The sequence below is a fragment of the Dermacentor silvarum genome, chromosome 1 (assembly GCF_013339745.2).
Source record: "Dermacentor silvarum isolate Dsil-2018 chromosome 1, BIME_Dsil_1.4, whole genome shotgun sequence".
Lineage (NCBI taxonomy): Eukaryota > Metazoa > Arthropoda > Arachnida > Ixodida > Ixodidae > Dermacentor > Dermacentor silvarum.
Window position 1 is genome coordinate 431,604,995 of NC_051154.1, and position 20,902 is coordinate 431,625,896.

At 46.5% G+C, this 20,902-nt stretch overlaps 1 protein-coding gene across 1 annotated transcript in view; it reads right to left on the reverse strand.

The window, feature by feature from the left end:
• Positions 1–20,244, reverse strand: part of LOC119448236 (sulfotransferase ssu-1) — a 35,662-nt gene extending 15,418 nt beyond the window's left edge. Inside the window, exon 1 of the mRNA XM_037711653.2 lies at positions 20,166–20,244. The gene's annotated coding sequence lies outside the window, so the exon portion shown is untranslated. The remainder of the gene's footprint in view (positions 1–20,165) is intronic.
• Positions 20,245–20,902: the final 658 nt, after the last annotated feature.

Sequence of the window (20,902 nt, forward strand, 5' to 3'; positions counted from 1 at the left end):
AGTGCCGTCGCTTGGGTCGCGCAAGCGGATACCTGTGGCGCGGGCAACGCTATCGGTGATTATCGGCCGCTTCTCAGCCAGGCGAATCAGGCTGAGTCACTTGCGTTTAACGAGATAGCGATAACGCGTCCTAGAGCGTACGCTCATCACCACTGGGAGGTTGCGCACGTCGTCTCAAGGTAGAAAACAGGCGCGTTGGCGCCAATATACGATGAGTCATTCCATTTTCCGGGGACACGCATCCTATAGCTAATGAAGCAGACGACGGAAACGAGAAGCGTTTTCGATGGAATAATCGTCCATACGTATTGAGCTAGCGGATTTACTTTACAGCGTAAGCTGTTATGGGCTCATTCCAATAGCCGCATCGGGTCACGATGATGCCGCCCCCGCCGCGTAACCGCTATCGCTGTAAATGAGAAAAAAAAGTACAACGTCTACTGCTGCGCGCGAGTCGGATACTTAACCGCTGAGCCACGCAAGCGCTTGTGATAGCAGAAAAAAACCTGTAAACGCAGACGCAGACGATCCGAGCCTGCGCCAGTACGGTGGCGCCATCTAGTTAAGGCGCAGACGACGAGATGCCATTCAAACGAGGCGCGCAAGCAAACAAAAAAAATAACGCGATCCCCAGTCTCCGCTAGTATGGAAGCGCCATCTTCACGCCGACTATGTGGGCATATTCTGAAACCCCCGCAGCAGACGAAACCGAAACCACCGAAGCGAGCCGAGTAAAATCTACCGCTTGCCTATCACGTGAGGGCCTATTTCCCATCACCCTATTCCTCTAAATTTTTTATGACTAGGCTTCAAGATTGTCACCTGACGCTCCCTCCTAGTTTTTTTTCCTTCCTCCATCGAGCGAAGGGCCGGTTCCGTTAACACGCTGGCCGCACCAGCGTACCGCACATACGCAGTGGCATCTCCGCTCGCCCGCTGTGCCCGTTGGCCCGCTGGCCCGTAAACCCGCTGAGCGATCTCACTCCATTGTTATTTGAGCCTCGCCGAACTGTCGTCTCCCAAGCCTTCAGCTCTCGCTTGTTCAGTGAAATAAAAGAATGCCAAAGGTAAACGAAAGAAATACAAAGGTTGCGGTCTCACATTATACCTTACTTGTCACCACTTCATCCGCAAAGACGCTGCAAACTAAATTGAAAAAGCCCTTTTTTTGTTAACATGAAGACATTATAGTAACTCCTTTAACTCCTAGGTGGCGCCATAAACGTCAAACTACTTCTACTAAACGTCTACTTTAAGGGCGTGAGCACACAGTGAAGCAGGCGTCTCTACAACCTGTGCAGAATGTTCTCCCTCTTTACTGACCCTATCCAAGAGGACAGCGAAATGAAATGGTCACTGGGGGTGCGAACAAGAGTACAGGAACCAGAGACGTCGATGTGGCATGCCACCATGGACCCTGGTCCTATACAGAGTACACAAGACGACCTCTGTGCAGCGGCTGTACGACAACAGTGTTGGTAGTGCCCTTTTATTCGAGACCCGTGCGGGGGCAATGCGCACTAAGGTGTATAGCCGCCGCTTCGTCCAGTGGGTGGACGGCAGTACTGTGCAGTGAAGGGCATGCGATGCGGGGATGACGAACAAATTGTGCTCCGATGTGATCGCTTGTGCCCTCGTCAACCAGAAGGCACCACATTCCGGAGGCACTTGGTTTTGTTACAGTGGCTAGAATGGGGAAGTGTGCCGAGCGGCAGGCAGTGCCTACGGGGCGCATTGAAGCCGCCGGCAGGGAACCGCGAGGGGGCGCGCGCGCTGTCGTTGACACGTCGCCCGATTCGAGTCCCGCGCCGGCTCTGCTACTTCAGTGACGCCGCCCGCTCTGACCTGTGGAAAGTTACGTTCGTTTCTTTTTGTGCTGCAGCAAGTTTATATGTGTACTAATGGTGCGAAAAAATTGTTTCGTGTCTGGATGCTACTATCGTACTGCTGCCCAATTTTTGCTCACCGTGAACTGTCTTAGTTTCTACGATTTGGTCAAAGCTCCCAGCAGTGGCAACTGTGAAGGGGGCGATCTGACACTTCTCATCAGCATTGAGGATGCAGACCATGAACTGGACGCACTGCTGGATAGTGGGAAGGTTGAAGAAGCTTCTCATGTGATAAAGAACGCCACAATGCTTTATATACGCAGTATATAGCGCAGAAGCACACGGACGGCGAAAGAAACAGACGGGACACAACGCTAAGAACTGAGTGTTTTTCGCGTTCGGCGCCTGTGTCAGTTGACCTTGTAGGTTGATTTGTTTGTGTGTCTTCCTTGTACATTCCTTTTGTGTGGTATATATATATATATATATATATATATATATATATATATATATATACCACACAAAAGGAATATACAAGGAAGACACACAAACAAATCAACCTAGCAAGGTCAACTGACACAGGTGGCTAACGCGACAAACACTCGTTTCTTAGCGCTGTGTCCCGTCTGTTTCTTTCGCCGTCCGTGTGCTTCTGCGCTACTGTGTAAATAATGTCATACCAACTAGCCCACCAGTCTGTCGTTTTGAATCCGCAATGCTACCCAACCATGATTACCCTGAAAAGATGAGCGACTCGCGGCTAGTCTTCTGCATAACAGGGTAAATACCCTGTAGTCTGTGTGCAAGAAATGTTTTGACGAGCTCCTTGTTGACACCGGCAAAGCCATCGAACAGGTGGCGATGTTCACCAAGTTTTGCGTCAATGGGGGCCTCATTCACCCTTCGGAGAAACTCTTCTCATTTGTATAGACGCCTTTGAAACCATGCACTGTTTTCGATGTGGTTCAGTTAAAACGAGCTGCACAGTGACAGCTTGAAGAGCTTGTCTACTGTCTGCATAAAACGACGTCATATTGAGCTGTGCACCGCATGGCCCCAGCCTTACCAACCAAGTTACAAAATTATTTTTGGTCATCCGTTTTCCCTTCTACACGAAGACACTCAACAAAGAGAGAGTCTTCCTGTGAAAAGAAGAAGCGCCTGAAGCTCAGTCGCGTCACTTAGCAGAGAATGACACAAGGCTGACAACGTTCTGTTTGAACAGTTTGTCAACAATTGAAAACATTTTTTTTCGTGAGAAAAAAAGCACCAGCTCAGGTGCGTCGCGTAGCAAAAAAAATTATCGATGACGGAGAACGGTTTGTTTTAAACAGATTGTAAGCCACTCTTCAAAAATTAGTTGTTTGCGTAAACAGTGCGTCAAAAAATAAAATGTTCGCTTCCGAGTTACCACTGGGAATTTTCTTGCTTTGCGTTCGATAAGGTGTCAGTCGGAGTAAATCGTCTAAAGCAAGCTACATTCTACCATCGACGCGCGCTCAATCGGATTGTTACCTTGGCGCCTTTCAATTGCGAAAGGGCTAGCATAGCCACTCTACCGCCATTTGCCGTCATGCACGAGCGAGGATATATATTACGAAGCTTTTTTTATTGCATATTCGGCTGCGCGCGCGGACGGTCGCATTCGACGCAGCGTGCTTGCACTGCGGCTGCTAGCCGCCATCGCGGCCGACGTGATGATGATGATGATTTATTGGCATCCCCTTTGAAACGGGGTGGCGACAAATAGTCACCTAGCCTGCTTGATTTAATCAGGTATACTACACATGTTCTTTATCTCGCATTTTTGTATACCTTTTTCAAAAATTTAGCTTGTACCGCTGCCTATGATTTTAAGAGATCAGGTCGTATCCATCTTTTCCCTGCTTTTTTTCCACCAGTACTCTAATCGTCTCTTGCTGATCTCTACGGCTGATCTGTTTATGTTTCCTTCCATTTTAAACCCAAGCGCTTCTGGGAGTTGCACGTTACCTACGGTTCTCGCTGGGTGGATCCCGTCGCATTCCATTAGGATGTGCTGAGTGGTCTCTGGATCTTTACTGCAGCATACACATGTCTCATCTAGTTCCGAATATTTGTTCCGATATGTTTTCGTCCTTAGGCAACCGGCTCGAGCCTCAAATAGCAAGGCACTGCCCTTTGTGTTATCGTACAGATTTTCCCTTCTAATTTCCTTCTTCTCATTCTTGTAAATCTCCATTGTCCTTTTCGTTTCCATTCTTTGCATCCAATTCACGGTCTCTATTTCTCTCACTTTCTTTCTGATGACCCCTGGTTGTCTATTTACAGTTTAGATTATCCTGCACTTGGTTGCCAACTTCCTTGACCTCTTCCTCCATTCTGTGTCCACGCTTTTCATGTAGAGATACTTGTGCACTTTAGCCCGCTTGCACACGTGCAAGCGTGTGTCAGCGCCACCTGGCGGTTTCCTCCCAAAGGGGCACGCGCGAGCCGACGCGTTCAACACACTTCCCCATTCTAGCCACTGTAGTTTTGTGGAAGCGCGAAACGGCCACAACACAAACGTGCACCCCCCTGTCGGCGACTTCCGTCACGAAGGCGAGGCTTCTGAAGTGGTGGTCAGGGGGACAGTGAACAAGGCGCAAGCGCATTTTTCATAGAACTAACGCAGCTTTTATTGCGATAGCAATTATATGGACACTTCAACCGGATTTCTGCCGTCGGCGTCGCCGTCGCCGTCGCCGTGAGGTTCCGTATAGATAAAATCTTCGCCGCGCGCCGTATGCCCCAGCGGAAGCTTGCGGGGACGCGCGTTATCACGGAGAGCGAACGCACTCAATCTGCCACGCGCAACCAAGAAAGCGGAAAGCCAGCGCCGGAGGGAGCAGGGGGGGGGGGGGGGGCACTTCGCTGCCAACAACCGCGCTCGTAGCTCGTCCGCACAGTCTCTTATCTCTCCGACGCGCCAGCAAGGAAGCGGGAAGCCAGCGCCGGAGGGAGCGGGGGGGGGGGCGCACTTCTACTTTGCCAACAACCGCGCCCGTCGCTCGACCGCACCGTCTCTTAACTCCACACGGCTCTGACCTTTATGCACTGTGCATTCGCCGCTCAGTTTCTGTTGAAGCGATAGACCGCACGTACATTCGCCCGCTGCAGCGTATGGGCTTGCTGCCAGCGTTTTGACAGTCGTTGTCTGCAGTCATTCAGTGTGATCTATTCATGTTTGTTTGTGCGCGCTCACACCACGCTTGTTCATTCAGTTAGTAATAGTCGGGCCACATTTTCTAACGCACGCTACACATGTAATGCTGCCCGGATCGGCAGTGCAGCGCTACAGGTGTGTCCCTTCGCACGCGCTGCCCACGGGAAGCGCTTCTCATCAACACCACCGTTTCACACGCGCCTTCTCGTGGTCATCGAGTCTCTCTTCATGTCGGTCTACTTACGCCGCAGCACACCTGCTTACTTAATCAGCTCATGTTTACTACAATTTATATTGCTACCAAAGCCGCTCACCTTACATCGTATGACATTTCTGTGTTGCTATCGCATTCATGGCTTCGCCCTTAGGACGAAACTGCGACATTTTTTTCTTTTTCTTTTTGGTCAGGACACCATGATGTGCCCACCCGATACAAAGGAAAAGGCCACAACGATCATCATCATCATCATACTGTTCGAGTGCGTGCGCGTGCGTGGCTTTTGCAACAGTACGCATAGTGTGGCGCTAGTTTAGTAGTTACAATTTTGTTTTTGTTAGTATTTATTGTTTACGCTACAAATTAGGTTGTGATTTTAAAATTTATGACGTTTTGTATGAGAACAATGATCGATTACTTATAGTTGATTTTTCACTGTTGTTATTTTGTGTTTATCGGCTTTATTAACTGAATACGGATAGTGAAGCTGTGAACCGTTTTTGAGTCATTTACTGGGTTACAGTTGTGTGGTGGATCGCGCCTCGCGATTTTTGGTGGAAGTATTTTTCTTTTCTTTTTGGGCATCATGACGCACGTTTAAGTGAAATGGCTGAATGACGATAAGTGGGATGTTTATCCGTTGAAGCTGTTGGCTGACCCAGCAAATGGTCTTCGACTGATGTTCGAGCCGGGCAGTTTTGATTTGTTGTACGGCAGAATTCATGATGTCTGCTGGAAGGAAGGCGAACAATCAGCCACAGCCGAAGTTCTAAGCATAGATAAGTAATTTTGTTTTCTTGGGCATATAGCCTCTTTTGTTTTTACTTTGACGAGCGTAAGATGTTAAACGCACAGTCCACTTTCTGCAGGCAAACCGCATGCCTTAGGGTGAAAGCGCGCGACACTAGGGCCGGTATTTTGTAGTGATGTCTTTCCGATGCTAATGCCTTTTCGCGCTTGGTGAGTGGTCAGAGCGACGGTCCGCTGACGTTATCAACGGGATCAGCCGGCCGTGAGCGGTGAATGATAAGACTAGTTTAGAATAAAGCATAACGCATCGCTAGAAAATACCGGCCTAGTGCTTGCTGCCACCGTTGCTTCGGCTGAAACAATGGAAGGCGAAGAAGAGGCAGCGGCGCCCCATGTCCGTAAAATTGCAATGCTTGATTTGTTCCTGTCTAATAAGTTTCCCTTAGGTAACATTGTACTTTGTATGAGAGAACACACATAAGGAGCAGCTTCTCTGCACAGCAATAATTTTGCCCAACGGGCACGCCGTCTTTCATAGGGGCTCACGTGGGCCGTCCTAGCGCTTGTAACCACATTCCGATACGTAAGAGGCGCGCTGCCTTTCAGTGCATTTAGGCAGGCATAGATAGTTTTATATAACCGCGACAAATAATTTTGCAGCAGCTGTGCTACGCTTGTCGTAGGGAGTGCTGCACTGCCCATTTACTCATTTCGTAACTATGGCGGCCGCTGTGGTAATTTGGGCCTGTTGGCAGCGCTCTGTCTTTTCGGTATTCTTCTCACGCACTTGCGCTATTCAAAACCTTTACTATGGCGACCGCGTTACTCATTTTTTTGTTTTGTGCGGAGAAGCTGACTTCTGGGTTTAGTCTTTCTGTTAATTGGTGTAGTGGCCTCCAACTCGTGTCAGGCATCGAGCCGCATAAAGGACGCATGAAATCACTCCACACTTCTTCCATCGGCCCGAACTCTACCCCATAAAAAATTCTATGTCAATTGAGAGGATCTTGTTAAGTGTTATGCATGGCATGCTGCATTGATAATGTGGGCAAATGAGGTTGGGGAGGTTGTTCTAAAGGTTCCTAAAAATTATCCATTCATTTTTGAGCAGTCGGGGTGCATGGAACTCACAACAGCACCACTGCCTTAGCTTGGTCTTACCTTCAGCCACAGTACGCAATGTGCTGCTGAGCTCGAGATCACGGGTTCGATCCCTGCAGCGGCCGCCGCATTACAATGGGACAAAATACAAAAACGCGCGCATTGTGCATTGGTTGCATATGAGAAATTTCCAGGAAATCAAAATTCATCCAGGAGTCCCGCACTACAGCCTGTCTCATAATCCCAGCCTGGTTTTGGCACGTAAGACACCAGAATTGATTTTTTTTTAATCCGCACTGGCTCATAGTATACCTTATCGTTAGTGTTATCACCATTTGTCGCGTAGCCGTTGACTGAGCCTCGATTTGCGCTGTGGCTAATGATGCGGTGCGTCGCAAAATATATTTCGCCTTTTCGGGATGTACGGAGAACTGCCTACCGATAAGTCCTACTTCGATGCGGTGACGCTACACGGATACACGTCACAAATTAACAGAGGCGTGGTGGCGACGTTGGCGAAGAACATAGCCGCCGATGGGCTCGCCTTATAACCTATCGCCGACAACCCTACCGCAGTAATCTTCATCTAGCGTGGCGTACTGCATACTTTTAAGAGGCAAAAACCCTAACGCGCCGCCGTTCTCTGCTGCGTCTTTGAGCTGCACCGATCCAAATGTGTGTTGCCCTGCGCCGCACTCGAGCACCATTTGCGCGCCGAGGAATGGCGCGTGCATGCAGACAGCGCACTGCACAGACGCTACCACGCATAGCGCACAAGCACATGTACGTGACGTGCTGCACACAAATAGCGCGGAATGATCGGAGCCATGCGGCAGCGGATACTAAGCTTCAAAGAAGCGGTGCCAGTTCTCACTCGTCGTACAATTGTGCACGCTCACGCGCGCAGCGCTCTCGGCGTATTTTGAGGTCTGCCCTGCTGCTGGACGTCTGCCCAAAAATTCGCTGTGCACTATCGCATGGTACTTGGTTTTGCGGGGAAGCCGGGAATATTTTTACCGCTGTGAAACATAAGCATTGTTGTGCGTAGCTTTGGTAACATTTACTGTAGCAACCCATTTCTTTTCGCGACAGCCCTCGTAAGTAGTCGGAAATTTTTACTTCCCAGTATAGTGTGTACTACTATTTAGTGCGTAGTATGTGAAGTGTGTGGCAGATTCTTAATCTGCATAATCTCATTTTTTACCCGCATTTGCTTCTCACAAGTTACACATGCATCAAATACCCGGGTGCTAACATGTCGTACGTCAAGAACAGCTTGGCGTCGTTTCTTGCAACAGACATCCAATGATATCCGGTTGATTCACCAAGGAGCTGACATCTCTGTTGTCGCACTCCGTCAAGTCGGATTTTTAGCTACTGTTTGTGCTGCTCTGTGGTGTGACAGCTGCCGCATGGACGCTGTGAAGGCTTACTTTTGATTTGCTCTGCCTTGTAAAGGATGGGCTACCTTCTAAGTGGAGGTATTTCCTTTTTCTTGTGAGAATGTTTTTCAGCCTAACCAAGTGATACGTCCACACTTGAATCAGCAGCATGAACAGACGAGGACGATGAAATAGGTAGGATACACACGAGCGCTGATTCAACTAGACAGTTATTCTTGAAGACAGTGGTAGTAAGCACACCGGTGAACTTGTCAACGATAAGAAGCCATGCACGCGTGGCAGAAGCAGCCAGGTGAGACAAGAAAAACAGTGGAAAAGCGATGCCATGTGGAATAAACATGTGTGTCAAAAACGAAAACTGAAAGATGTGACCTATGAGTGATCCAGCCTAACGAGAAAAACACTTAATAACCGCAGCTCTTTCCTAATAAGGGTAACTGGTGGATTGCTTATGCATTTTATTTCCCTCGTGATTAGTAAGTGAGGCTTCCATAATTCCTCTGGCGTTCTGGTCTTTGTGATAAAACAAAAAAATTCTGCTGTATGAGACAGAAAGAACTATTGTTTCATGACAACGACCAGAACACTAGAGGAATTATGGAAGCCTTATTTATTGATGATGAAGGAGACAAATGCATAAGCAAGCTATCTGTTGACCTTAGTGGGAAATAAACCGCGTTTACCCAAGCGCATTTGGGAAAGGCGATGCGACGCCGTTTACATGTAGCACATTAACTCTTCCGAGAACGTAGGTCCACATACGTGAGTCGACTCCCGCCCGTACATCGCCTCGCGCATTAACGCGATGCGCCTTCCTAGCGCATTACCGCTGTTTACATGAATGCGATGCGCTAGAAAAGCGATGCGATGCGCCACTGCCGCATTCATGTAAACGCGGCTAGAGTTGCTTTTTTTGTCACTTTTTCGTCTTTCTTTACTTTTTTCTTGTCGCATCGGGCTGCTTGTGGCGCGCATTCACGGCCATTTCTTTGTCTAGTTTGCCACTGTGCTGAATATCTTTGTCTTCACGAATAAACTTGTAGTTGAGTCAGCGTTAGTGTGTGTTCCTACCTTATTTCATCGTTCTCGTCTCTGTTTGAGCTTTTGTTTGGCAAGTATGTATGTACACCAAAGTGCTGAAGTGTCCGTAAAATTGTGATACATGAAGTTATTCAAGAACGCTATAGATAGAACTTCAAGAACGCTATAGATTCTCATGTTTTTTAACAATGCTGTACATCATTGCAGTTGATATTTTGGAAAAAAGTTTTCCGCGAGTTCAAATATGCATGTATTTCGCTTTCGTTTGAATTTTTTTTCAATACGGGTGCTGTAGCTCCCCTGTCTCTCAGTTACTGCTTTGTCGCAACTTTTATGCAACATTTAATTGTATATTTTATGCAGGGAAATGCTGGTGGCATTTTATTTGTTTTACCTGTGCAAGTGAGGTAAATGGTGTTTTGTATGTCCATTTATTTGCGTTTTTCACTAGCTCACTAAACTGGTTGTCCAGTCATTGGAACCTTTTCTCATACTTTATATTGAGTAGTTCTGGGCTCTTTAAAGCTGCAAATAGGGGTGGACATTTATTTCACTGTTGGGAATTGTTTTAGCTGTGTGTTGCTACCGGTTGTCTGTGCTAAATAAGTATTTTCTGTGGCTTTATTATATCATTGAAAGCATTAGCTAGCCTAGCATTAGCTATATATTGACCGAGTTTCCACTTCGTTGCTGGGTAGGGTGAAAGAGACCCAAAAAAGTGCTTTCATTGGCTTTGCGCAAGTCCAGAAAAATTCACTTATGAGCTCACTAAATTCAGCAAATGCCATCAATAACCACTTCTGTGCCCAAAATTAGCATAAGAACTTAAATGCTGTGCAGTTAGATCTTCACTTGTGCCAGTGAGGTAAGATGCTTTTAGAACGCAAAAGCTTTAGAAGTTTATCTCTGAAGAGAGCAAACCTGGCTCATCAGAAACACATTATTCAGGTGTTTTGTACATATTTACATGAAGTCATTCGTTTCCAGTCTACTTGATATTTTTCCTTCTCACTGGCAGTCGTAAATCTTTCTGTGATGTGTTGTTGTGTGAAAAGTTTTTCTGTAGGTATTCAGTGGTATTTATTTTGTGTTTTCATACATTCAAGTCAGGTTAAAGAGTGCATGTTTTGAAAATTAGTTGTTGCAAGGGTATGCTTAAGCTCTGCCTTTTGAGTCACTTTGCTTTCTAGTCATAAACATAAGTCGCAAGAGAAGACCACAATGAATTTTCCGATTTAGTTCAAATGTATCACTTTTAAAAAGAGAGAGAGATAAATGAGATGCGAAAGGCAGGGAGGTTAACCGGAAGGTAAATATCCAGTTTGCTACCCTACACTGGGGAAGGGGTAAGGGGAGACAGAAAGATAAAGAAAAATGCACACACCTAGAGAGGGAGATAAAGAAAAGAAAAAAAAACACATACACACACACACAAAGGAACTCAGGAGCGTCACAGTCGTTCAAACAGGTCGCTTGACCGGAGGAACTTCAGTAGCGCCCTCGTCGCCTTCTGCTGTGAAGACCGTATCAGTCGGCATTCTAAAATCGTCTGCTCAGAAAGCGGCCGGTCGTCGAGGCGTGCCAACTCCGTTACGAGCGACTGTCTCTGGGAGCTGTAGCGGGGACAATGACACAGGATATGTTGGAGTGTTTCCTCGCTGCCGCAAGTATCACAGGCAGCACTGTCGGCCATTCCGATGCGACAAGCAAAAGCATTCGTAAAGGATACTCCAAGCCACAGTCGGCAGAGAGCAGTTGTCTCGATTCGAGGAAGTCCAGATGGAATGCGTAGTCGGAGGGATGGGTCCAGGCGGTGCAGTCGAGTATGTTGGAAACCAGGTGTGTTCCACATGGCTCGTGTGGAATCACGCGCGATTATGCGAAGCTTTGTTACTGCATCGGCTCTTGATAGCGGGATGGGTTCCTTCACAGCATTTTCGTGAGCCCTCCTCGCAGCTTCATCGGCCTGTTCGTTGCCCATGATGCCGCAGTGGCCTGGGAGCCACTGAAAAGTGATGTCATGTCCTTTTTCTGCCAGTTGGTGACAAAGGTCCCTTATTTCCAGCACAAGTTGGTCTTGTTGTCCACGACGTAGAGCGGATAGCAGACAATGCAGGGCGGCCTTTGAATCTGTAAATATGCTCCATCTTCGTGGTAAGTCTTCGTGAATTATGTGAAGTGCGCAGCGAAGTGCAGCAAGCTCCGCCGCAGTCGACGTTGTCTGGTGAGAAGTTTGAAACTGAAGGGTCACAGCTTTTGCGGGGAAGATTACAGCCCCTGTAGATCCGTCAAGAGTTGTCGAGCCATCAGTGTAAATGTGAAAATGGTCCTTGTATGTCTCGTGCAGCATGAGGAGAGATAGCTGCTTGAGAGCTGGGGACGAGAGTCCTGCTTTCGTTCGAATCCCTGGTACCGAGAGTCGAACTTGCGGACGAGCCAAACACCAAGGAGGTGATAGCAGTCTCTCGGCAGGCGTATAATCTCGAGGGAGGCAGTCACGGTACGCCGATATCGCCTGGCAAAAGGAGGCATTGGGTCGGTCATTCGGCAGAGTGGCGAGGTGATGGAAAGGGGAGCGGGCAATGTGCCTGATGTGTGCTCTGAGCACTTCCAATGTCATATGAGTTGTCACTGGGTAATCTTGAGCTATTGCAATTGTTTCCGTTGTCGATGTGCATCGTGGCAATCCAAGACAAACCCTTAGTGCCTGCGCCTGAGCACTTTCGATTGTGCGGATGTTGCTTCTGCAGGTATTGCTCAGTACAGGTAAGCTGTATCTCAGATATCCGAGAAACAGTGCCCTGTATAGTTGTAACATTGCGTGTACTGGCGCTCCCCACGTTTTCCCTCCAAGAAACTTGAAAACGTGTGAAATGGCCATTAGGCGCTTCTTCAGGTAGGTCACATGGGGACTCCAGTTGAGGTCTCGATCAATGATCACCCCTAAGAATCTATGCGTCCTGGTGTAACAGATGTTTTGCCCATTGATGGATATGGCGTAAGGCGAACACATTTAAGGCGTATCACTTTTAAGATGTATTTACATTGTTGAGGGCTGTGGGCACCAGCCTATATCTTCAGATTCCCCGCAGTTGTACCTTACATACTGTAATAATCTTTCATGTGCATGCATCTTTAGTGCAAATAAAGGTACCTGAAACAGGTCAGTCTATCCTTTTCTGTTGTTCATGTTAGGGAAAGCTATTATGAAAAGGCACCGGGGCATGCAAGTGCGAATAGTAAAGCAATTTCAAAATTAAGTGGACCATAATACACTAGCCCAAACAAATAGCAATCGTATTTCAATGGCGAGTTATGAAATCTCAATGCTATGTTAACTTTGGCACAATGTATATTTAATGTTGTGTTACTAATGACTCAACAACTGGTCAAAAGACGTATCGAAATTCTCTGTTACGTAGTTTGAGAAAAAAGGACAACCTCTACAAAAAAACCAAGCGCCAGCCTTTCAACATGCGCCTTAAAGCACGATACAAGCATTATTCAAACACTCTATCCACACTTCTCAAAACTGCAAAGCGCACTTATTATGAAGACCAAATTCAACAATGTGGTAATAATACTAAAAGAAAATGGCAGTTGGTACATGAATTTTTAAATAATTCTGATTCACATGACCCGATTACATCACTATCTATAAATGGTGCGATCATAACATTACCGAATGAGATAGCTAATGCATTCAGCGATTACTTTTCGGCAAGTGCTACCATCCCTGACAGTCCTGATTTTTCTCCTTCCTTCGCCCGTCAACCACAATCTTTTTTTCTTCAACCAACTAATACTGAAGAAATTGAATCCATCATTTTAGGTTTAAAATCAACTGGCCCTGGTCTGGACAACATCTCCGCAAAACACATTAAATTAATTCGTTCTACAATCTCACCCATTTTAAGCCACATATTTAACCTTATTTTCAGTTCTGGTGCTTTCCCTGACCAGTTCAAGGTTGCGAAGGTCATACCTGTCTGGAAAAAAGGTGTCAAATCTGCATGTGAAAATTATCGCCCGATTTCTGTTCTTCCCTTCCTTGACAAGGTTCTAGAAAAATTGATTGTAACAAGACTACACAAGTACTACACGAAATTTAACATATTAGCTTCTTCTCAGTTTGGTTTCCGCTCAGGGTTGTCTACTGACGCTGCCATCGCTTGTTTCACGGATAACATTAAATCGTACATTGATCATGGCGACATTTCAAGTTCTGTATTTATAGATTTTTCTAGGGCTTTTGATTCTATTGATCATAACATTCTTTTTTTGAAACTTGAGTGTTATGGTATTGTTGGGCCAGCGCTATCACTGCTAAAAAGCTTTTTATCTAATAGACGGCAGCTTGTTGTTGTTGATCAATGTTTTTCTAATCCCTCATATATTGTTAAAGGTGTTCGCCAAGGATCTATTTTAGGACCCCTTTTGTTTTTAACGTACATTAATGACTTGCCTTATTGCCTTTCCAGCTCTAAGTGTATTTTATATGCAGACGACACCACCATCTTTGCTCACAGCCCTGACCTTGATGTCTTAATTTCTAAATTACAAGCAGATTTAAATTTCCTTGTGCAGTGGTGTGCAGCAAACCGGCTCTCAATCAACCCTTCTAAATCTTCTTTTATGCTTTTTCACTCACCAAACAGAAAAAATATGTCTCCGTGCCTTTTCATCAACAACCAGGCTCTAACTTCATCCGATCATGTTACTTTTCTCGGAGTCATTGTTGACACTCATCTTCGGTTTCATAAACATATTTCTTCAGTCTGCAATAGAATATCTTTTCGCATACGTGCCCTCCTTAAAACCAGATTCTTCTTCAGCCTCCATGTTCTCACAACACTATACTACGCCTTTATACACAGTCATATAAGCTACTGTATCTCATCATGGGGTCACACATACTCCGTTCACCTCTCCCCATTGATTAAACTCCAGAAACAAGCACTTCGCATTATTAATTTCGCTTCACGGTGTTCACCTTCCTTTCCCATTTTTGTTCAGCTTAATATTTTGCCTTTGTCTAGCCTTTATTTTTATAATATAGGCATTATATTCTTTAAAATTTATAACCATGACCTTACTTTAGACATTTTTCCACAACATGTGCTCTCTAATCCCAATTCTACTCGCTTCGCTACTCATCGTAACTTACTCTTGCCTAATATCCGTACTAATTATGGTAGATCCACTTTGCTTTTTTCTTCAGTAACATTTTGGAATAGTTTACCTACGCATATGAAATCTGTTACTTGTTTGCAAATATTTAAGAAAAACCTAAAACAATTTCTATTTTTAAACTATAAATAATTCCATCTACCAGTGAATGTTATTGATTATTTTGCCTTTGTAATATTTATGTTCTCTCTTTTGCTTGCTTTTTTTACTTTGTAGTTTTGCTCGTTATACTTGCACAGGAGGTCTCGCCAACGGTGATTAAAACCTTGGGACCTCCTTCTGTATATACACAACTATGTAACCTCTTAAGTATGTATAATAAACTTGAAACTTGAAACTTGAAATCACACTATTACACTGCTGCATTAATGATAACGCAAGGGAAATTCAACAAGAATTACTCAACGAGATGTCTAAACACAATTAACTTTCAAGGGTAACTCAATAATTATTCCACATTCACTTGCCCAATGGTTTTTAAATAAAATTTCAGAGGGAAAGAGCCCTCACCACTACCCCAAAAAACTCGCACTGATTTTTGAATGGTTTATGCAACATTGACCAATGGTATTTCATTGCCTTCTCAATAAACAAACGTAAGGGAGGGCTATCATGTGTAATGCCATTATATATAACTTTCTGCAAAGATGACCTATTCGGGTTGGGTTTAAGAAATCGTCTCTTAGAACTGTTTGTCATTAGATAACTGATGTTCGTAATTAGTTTTCTTACCTTTTTAGCAGACATCAAATTGTTGGAATGCTTTTACAGCATAAGCTATCATGGGCTCATTACAATCGCCGTTTCGGGTCGCGATGATGCCGCCGCCGGCGTCCCCCGCGTAACCGCTATCGCCAGAAACACAAAAAAGCACCCGATTCCCGCCGGGATCGAACCCGCGCTCGCTGCGTGGGAGCCGGATACTCAATCACTGAGCCACGCAAGCACTTGGTGTCGGGCCGCCGACAATACCCTATTTAAGGCAAACGCAGGGTGAGACGACTCGAGCCTCCGCCAGTATCTAGGTAAGTTGCCTCCAAACGCAGTGTCCGCAGGCACAGATGACTAACGTTACCAGACGACGATATGCGATTCAGACGAGGCGCGCAATCAACGCGCTCCCGAGCTGCCGAGCCTCCGCCAGTATGGTGGCGCCATCTAGTTAATGTACCTGCAAACGTGGCACGCCCAACATGTAAGTCGACGCCGGGCGGACAGTTCAGATCGTTCTCGTCAAAACGAGGCGAATAGACAGCCGCGAAGACCCTGTTGTGCGTGGTGCCCAAATTGGAGCTACTCTTGAGCCGCTCCACCAGCTTACGTTGACTGTGCTGCATGTGCCGCACAGGCCTGTGGCTTTTTATAGCACGACGCTAAAGCAGCCTTAAATCGTTGCGTTTTAACTTTTCTGTAAAGGTTATCCTTTTTCCTGAGACATTTTAGCAATCCCTCCGATAACCGCGGATTCTGAGGATATTGGTATCTCTCTTTACAGTTTATTGTTGTACGCTCGTCCACGGCGTTGAGAAAAAGTGAAGAAAACTTGTTGCAGGCCTGATCTGCATCACATAACGATGTAACACTAGACCAATCAGTTGCAGTTATGGAATTAAAAATTATTCCTGGTCAAATATGGAAGTAATCTGAGTAAGCGTTCTAATGAGCTTCACCACGTCGAATGCAAGAAATATGAGATAATGATCAGTAATGTTCATATCAATTGCTCAAGAATAGGGAGAAGGCAAAAAATTACGAAGTGCATGATCCAGCAATGATGCACCATCAGAAAGAGGACATCTAGGGGGAGATGAGACGAGAGATTCAAAACAATAGCCACTAGAACAATCATAATATTTTGTCAACACAGTTTTTTTCAATATTAAGCAAGTTAATGTTGATGTTTCCAACTCAGAGAACACGCATGCTTTCAGATGATAGCTTATGCAAAATGGTGGACAGGCCAGAAATGCAATCCCTTAAGTCGAGGAAGGAGAGCGGTAAATGCACCGCAGAGTAACATCGTTGTTATTATTAAAAAAAGAATTATCTAATTCAGTCCATATGGACTCACAGTGTATGACGTCAAAAGCAATATCTTGTCGACGGGTGTAGGGTAGGTCTGAGGCGATAAAGATTGCTGAGCCACCATAACTACCTGAATAACGGTGGCAGTTTCGTACGATGACCAGCCGGAAAGGTTGTGGGCGTACGTGCAGCGCCAACTTTCAGAGATCCAAACGATTGAGAAAGAATGAGCAAGTGAACTTATAAAAGTTCTTGTTATTATCTGAATTTTTGAGGAGGTCTGGTGCGTTAAAATGCGCCAGGGAACGGTTACTTTCAGCTAGCATGTGCTGCGCCTCTTCAGGAGATAGCAGGGCCATGATGAAAAGATGGAAGTGAAAAAGTGCTCGGAACAGAAATAAACGAAGAACCCAGTGGCTAATACAGATGCTTAGGTCAGTTTCTTTGACAGTACGATATACCTTGCCATTACCAGACTTGAGAACCTTGATATTGCAATTGTCTGTCCACAGAAATTGCCATTTGTGGGGTTTTTTCAGTGTAAGGACATTGTCCAACAATTTTTGGGTGATAAATAACCAGGTGATAATTCACATAAGCGACCAGAGCAGCCAACATAAGAAATGCTCTGATGTTGGCTGCTCCATTCTTGACTCGGAAAGGCTTTGGCTCTTTACGGACAAAGTCGTTTTTCTTTTAGTCTTATTCAGTTACGAAGCGATGAATTGTATCATCGCCGTTGGGCGTGACAGGACATTGAACAGCTTCACCAATCCGCTTCACAAGGGCCGCACAGTCCTTTCCCTGAGTGACTGGTACGCACTTGATTTCAACAACATTTCACCGAGACTACTGCTCGAGTTCTGTATCTCTTCTGGTTAGCGCCTCATTTTACGCAACAAGTTCCTTGTTAGCTAGTGTCAATTCATCCTGCTTCACCTTGGTAGAGTCAAAACGGTCACACAGAAATCGCACACTCACCTAGCGACGTATGTTCCCCGAGGCTTTCCTGGGCTAACTTGTGCTGCATTTTTGGCTGTTAAATCATTAGCGAGAGTGTCAAGACTAGAGCGAAGCAATGACTCAAGAAATTCAACTTTTACGCCAGCTCACTATTGGACGGCATGCTCAGCAAACGTAGCAAATACGCAAACGAAAAAGTCACAGCCCTTCCACCCTGTAAAGAGGGAAGTCCAGCGAAGCTGGCGCGTTGGGATTTGCTATGTTGGGGTTTAGCGATATAGGGGATTCGCTATGTTGAATTTGGCTACAAAATTGTACATCAACTGCTTCGCTACGTACTCGGGAAAGAGGCTTCGGTGCCGGCTCCGAGTAGCACAATGGAGTATTTTTTAACACTTAGACGATGGCTATACAATAGACGATGGCTATGCTCTGAAAGAACTGGCTCGGCGTCCATGGGCGACGGCGTTCCTAGCGCGTTCTTCACTCTTTTGTACCACGTTCCCAGACAAGAGTCCTTGATCAAAGCAATATTGACCCTTTTTGCAGCGATCCCGTGGGCGTTGCCATGTTTGGTCACGTGGTGATGCGTCATTGCTTGACTCAACTGCCTCGGTGTTTACAATGGATGTGTATGACGCCGGTGCGGCTTAGAAAACTGTTTCGGGAGAAATCATAGGCGGTGACTGGGTGGACGACACGAAGCTTTGGCCGCAGTTTCAGGGAACATGCAAAAGCGCTTTCGGAGCTGATTAAGCTATCTCCAAACGGCGTGAGCAGCGTATACGGTGCTTGCTCTAAACGCGAGGCTAAATATGTATTCCAAGATATTCAAAATTCCGCCTCATGAATTGAATCAGGAATATGGCGTTTTGATCTGCGTTCTTCATTTGGCAAATATTTTGAAGCAGTTACTTGTCACGTTTCTGACTCAGTAAGGTTCCTCGGTGTGGTCACTATCTGAACATTTTCTGCCTAATCGCTCGTGGGTGTGCTCAGTTGCATTAGATTTGGTCTTGCTGCGCACAAGGCTTGAACCGTAGCCATTCTGCAAAGCGTGATGCCTTGTAGCAAATACGTATTATTGCTAGCAACTCGCTTACTCTTGTCGACCGTCACGAAACATTCAGCTTCCATCATTCTTGCGCTATCGGTATAGTATACCATCACTTATTGTGCGTATATAGTGCGCATATATTCAAGTGTGCGCACATTCACTTATTCTTGACACGTTGGCGAAAGAGTGGGGGTATGTTTCCGTGCCGGTTGGGGTAGATGTATCTAGATACTGTGGACGAAACCTACTTTGACAGGAAGCGGCGTTACTCCCTTTATCAATGTTTAACGAGCAGTACTCACTCTTGCCGACGTACCGGGGCGTTTCTTTGAAGGTTAGCGATACGCCGGCGGATGAGCGAATTTGTGTATCCTCTAGGAATGTCGTACATCTCCAAGGGCCCGAAACACGTACGGACAGTTGCAGCAGCGGTTCGCGAACTTGACCCTACATCTTCACTACATTCCTTATTATGCCAGTCACTATTTTTGCAGCCAACTACTGCCCACGTCTTCAATCCACACGATTCAAACCAGCATGAATGGAGCACAGTGTGTTAGCAAAAACTCAGCTGCATTTCCGACAGCTGATCGCACAGAAGCAAGGTAGAAGCAGTAATGCTTTCGTATTCGTGCGCGGTCGCTGAGGAGACGTATGGCGCGCCGCCGTAAGCGCCACCTCGTTTCTATAGAATAAACTGTTCCGCGAAAAGGGTCAATACGACCAACACTAACGCGAACCCCTCTCTTACCCGACTCCTTCGTTGACCAACTTTTTTGCGTAGACAGGTGGGAGCCCGGAGAGAGCCTGCGGCACAGGCGGCCGAATCCGGCAGGGCTGCGCGCATGCGCCACAGTCGCAGAGAGATCACACACATGCACAGTCATGCGTGGCAGCCGCCTATCTCTACCCCGCCAACGAGCCGCCGCGCCCGCCCTCTTCGCCTTCCATTTAACAGCGGCCCTGTCAATAGACGCACGCGGAGTAGTCAGAGGGGCGAGGCAAAGCGCGCATGTCAGCAGCCGAGGCGCGCCGCCTGCCTTGCCTCGCTAGCTTCCCAGCAGGGCTCAACTCTAGTCGGGCGCAGCTTCCAGCAGGCTTGCCGAGCTAGCCTCGCAGCCGGGCCCAACTCAACCAAGGGGGGAACGCGGCATAAGAGAACGTTGACTGGCGCAAAAGAAAGTGACATAGTGGGGCTCAGCCGGCCGGGAGGGAGGAGGGGTTGTGCACTCAAAAAGACGACGAAGCTCGAGCCAGCGCTGATTATGAGTTTTTTTTTCTACACGCGTACACGATCCTCGGGGACTGAGCCTTTACCAGCTTCGCTGTAAAAGAAACGCGTTCTAGGAGGCAGCTGTTGAGGCAAGAAGGAACACACAATCGCGTATAGAAAATAGACACCAACCTGCAGAGCAAGCCGCAAGCAATCAGCACAGGCTCTGGGTACCACAATCACTGCCTCAAAAGTGATGCCTGTCTCAAGGTAGCGTGCTTTTAAAGCCTAGTTATTCAAGTCAAGCTAGCCGCCGCCCTCTGCCGGATGCTGACGTCACAGTCGCAGCCATTGAAATGACCGCTTGACTTGACACTTGATGCGCCGCACACGTGCTTTGAGGACAGCTGCCCCCAGATAACTGCAGAGCAAGCAGGAAGCAATCAGTACAGGCCCTAACTGCCACAACCGCTGCCTCAAAAAATGCTATCATCATAATGGCGGCAAGTGAGCTGGACAATTCCGTGGCTGGTGCCGGATACTGGTAATAGATGCCATTTGCCCTTTGTGATTGTTTACTGTTTACGAAGAAATATGTTTTTTTTTCTCACAGGATTTCAAGGGTCCGCCTAGAACCCAGGCCCGCTTAGATTCGAATAAATACGGTGCTATAACAGTGTTGCCAGGTTTGGCTATATCTAGCCAAATTGGGCTACCGAAAAAAATTTTCGGCGTCGACTTGGACGAGTTGGCTATGTGGCTATATTTGGGCTACTGAAAATCTGCGACTTGGCTTTGTTTGGGCTTTAAGTGGCGCCCTAACCCACGCTCTAGAGGTGGCTCTGATGGAGTAGAAAGAAATCTCGAAGGCTATGTTTTAGCTGGCTGAGCCGGCCGTGCGGCTGTTGCGTGCGCGAAATGCACCCCTC